The following is a 3,994-nucleotide window of genomic DNA, read 5'->3' on the forward strand; positions in this document are numbered from 1 at the left end:
CTCAGGAAGCGCGCGATGATGATTGAAAAGTTTCATATGCTGAAATATGCTGTAATTTTTTTTTTTTTAAAGAGTAATTTTGAGTATTGTTAAAGATTTACGCATGCGTACGCGCAAGTCTTGACGCCCGTGAGCACAGTAATGGCACCAAAATTTGACTCATATGTACATATGTAAATATAATGTCAGAAACCCAAAATATATAACAAAACGTAATTTCCATCTTCAGTACGTGCTGTGCTCGTGGAAATGAAGGTACGGCGCGTAAATTATAGAAAGTTTTGGAATGCTGAAAATGACCTGAAAAGTGATATTAAGAATTTTCAAAGTTTAACGCACGCGCACGTCACTATGTGCGCGTGGACGGTAATGGCACACAAAATTAAAACTTGTCAAGTGTTTTTAGTACCGCCTGTTAGTTGGTTAATTTTTGTATAATGTTATAAAGATTTATAAATATAATACGGAATTGCTAGTTTAACTGAATTTAGACATTCCTAAACATGGAAAAAATGTAAAATAAGACTGAAATTTGATTTTTTGTGTTCCACACAAAAAATAAATGCGGATGAATTTTTCATTTTGATTTTGCGATAGGTCGTGAGAAGAAATATCGTAGGCGCCGAAAACATTAGCCTATCCAGCGCTGCTAGGCTAGGCCTAGCCTTACCTCGACTTAGGTTCTGTGATCACACATAAAAACGGCCGACATGATATTTTCCGTTGCTAGTATTGACACTTGTGAAATATAATATTTCATAGGAATTATTTCAAATTTGTTAAAAAAACTGATGCGGACTGAGATTTTGACACCTAAACAAACATATCTCAGCCTTAATCGAACGACCGCATTGTGCGAGATACGAAGTACAAAAACTAATCTCATTAGAGAGGGCGCACTTTATTGACTGTATAAAAGTATACATAAAAGCGAGAGAATTCCAGTGGATACGATCTACAACCTCTGAATTTGCCTAGTAACGATGAATTCGTCCAGAAAATGGTAATATTTTATGAGAAATAGTCTGTATTTCTCTTCTTTTTTTTAATTCTCTTGCGTAAACTAAAATTCATGCCAATATTTTTCCATGATTTGTAATAATTGGAGTAATGCAAATGAATATTTTCTAAAAAAAGTCAGTTTTTAGTGAAATTTTGCCGGGAATGGGGCTTTAAGTTTATGTCTACGTAATATGATTCAGAATGGCGAATGGTTAATATGAAATTGGGTCATCAAAGTTTTGAGGAAAGAGAGATGTGGGTGTTAGAAAAAACATTTATTTTGACTATGATGACGTCATCAAAATGTAAAGAAGTCACATATATGAAAGAGAGAATTGTCTCAGCTACAACATATTCAATGTTGGCAGACGATCAGTCAAGGATAAGCGAGATACGCTCAAATGCGTATTTTCAAAAATGACGTCATAGATAAAATTCAGTGTTTTTGAATTCAGATGGCAATAAGATGACGTCACAATGTCCGATCAGGCATTATGATCTATAAATTCATATTTACAACTCATCTGCTTTCAGAATATGTAATAATTCCGAGGTTACCGATCATCCCAAGGAGCAATAACTGATTAAAAATAGGCCTGATTTTAGCATATTTGCACTGTATCGGCATAAACGCGCGCAAAGATCCCTATGTTTGATACACGTGTACGGCATTGCTATTGGCCATACGATGACTAAAAAGAATGGAAATTTGAGAAAACAATGTCAGGAACCCAAAATATGTAAAAAAAAAACAACATAATTTCTAGCTTCCGCACGTGCTGCGCGCGCAGTGGAAAATGTCAAAAAAATTTGAAATAACCAAAATGGCCTGAAACGTGCTCTAATTTAGTAAAAAAGTGATTTTGAGCATTTTTAAATGTTGACGCACGTGTACGCGCGCGCTAGAACGTGCACGTTTTCTTACTAGATATTCAACCTTGACCTGAAATTTATACCCACTGAATATGATTGAGAAATGACAACTGGTTAGGATGATATAATTGATAATGTAAAAACGCAAAATTGCGCGTAGATGACGTCAAGCATGACTGAGCACATTGAAAACCTTATTGTGACTATTCCAGGCCAAGCCTAATGTTCGGTGAAGTGGGCTTGTGCATTGTTCTTGGCAATTTTGAGATATCGTGTTAACAGAATTGGGGACAAAGAAAGAAGAATAAAAAAGATGATGAAGAAGAACCTGACAATAACAAGAGGTGATCCGCTCGTGAAGCGGATCGCCAATAAAAAGATGAAATGGGCAACCATAAAAAGCTCAAACAGCTTGTACAGACGTGGTGTCTAATACTATATAAAAAGTTAAATAAAATATGTTTAAAATTAAAAAGCATAGGATATAATACGAAGGTGTATACAATTCAAAATTAAAAATTAAAAAGAAAAGATACCAATATGTTCTCGACATGGTAAGGCAATATTATTGCGAAATATATAAACATAATAAATACATAGAAAAAAGAAAATCGGAAATGTGTTTTAAATATAATCACTGAGTAAATTTATTTTATACAATTGTTTAAAAACGTGAATTGAACACGCAGATTTTAAGTCATTATTAATGTTGTCGTGCATGTAAGTTTACGAAATGGGGGCCTAAGTTTATCTTTGCTTCTAGTATTATAAGTATGGACATTACCATCAGAGAAGTTTCTAAGATTTAATAGACGTAAGTCAGGATTGTTCATCATTCGGTACATGAAAACATCCTTATTATTTCCAAAATCAATTAATGACATTATAGAACAAAACCTATGGGGAAATGATCGGTTGTCTCAAAAAACAAACCTTTGTACTTTAAACATTGGATTGAATCTGGCTTTGTGAAAATCAAAGGTATCTTAAATGAAAATAATTTTCTGTCTACAAATACGTTAGTAAGAAACCTTAAGAAAAAACAAAACTGGTTAGCCGAATTTTCCATGCTAAAGAATGCGATCCCATGTAATTGGAAAAGGATAATAAAAAATCAAAATCCTGACACTGCTCCCGCTACCAATATAGATAATAACACCTTTATTATAATAAGCAAATTAAAAACCAAAGACATATATAAAAGTGTATAATTAAAAACAAATGCACATTTCCATCTACAGCGCAAATAAATTGGGAAAGAATATTAAATAAAAAAGTTGCATGGTTAAACATTTGGATAAAAAGGGTCATCAAAACAAAAGAAAGGAAACTCGCACACTTTAATTTTAGATTACTACATGGAATTCTACCACCAAATAAAATACTTTACAAGTGGAACGTCATAAATACTGATAAATGCGTTTTATGTAATAAATGAAAAACATTTACTCTATGAATGTGTAAATGCCCAAATTGTATGGGATTCAATTAATAGATTAATCACACCAGTAAATATAACATTTGATAATGTTATAACTGGAACAAATAAACAGTATATAAATAATTTCATTACTGTAGGCTCATTCTGTTTGTATAAAGCAAAAATTCTGATATCTCTGAAAAAGTGGAACTTTAGTTCAATCAATACTCTGTTAATGAATGAATTACATTTGAGATATCTGATATGACATAATTTAAAAAATTACCATTACACAACGAAGATATTTTGTTTATGTGTGAATGTATTTCTTTTCTTAAAAATAAAAGGAATACATTCATAAGAATATTAAAGTTATAGGCCTAGTAAATCGACATGTGGTAAATGTATGATGAAATGTTTAACTGTTAAAACAAAATACAAGAAAACTGATTCTAGTATCACAATTACGGTTACCTCCTTAATTTCAGCTATGTAATTAACGAAAATTGGAATAAAAATTGATATATGGGATATATGTTTATGTATGTGAATGTATGTATATATGGATACATATGTGCTTGTTTGCGTATGTATGTGTATATATATTGATGTTAGTGTGTTTATGTTTGTGTGTGTATCTGTATGTATATATGTATATGTATATATATATATATATATATATATATATATATATGTGTA

This window comes from Anneissia japonica, unplaced genomic scaffold, assembly GCF_011630105.1.
Source record: "Anneissia japonica isolate Jap-2015-1 unplaced genomic scaffold, ASM1163010v1 scaffold287869_len1821871_cov162, whole genome shotgun sequence".
NCBI classification, from domain to species: domain Eukaryota; kingdom Metazoa; phylum Echinodermata; class Crinoidea; order Comatulida; family Comatulidae; genus Anneissia; species Anneissia japonica.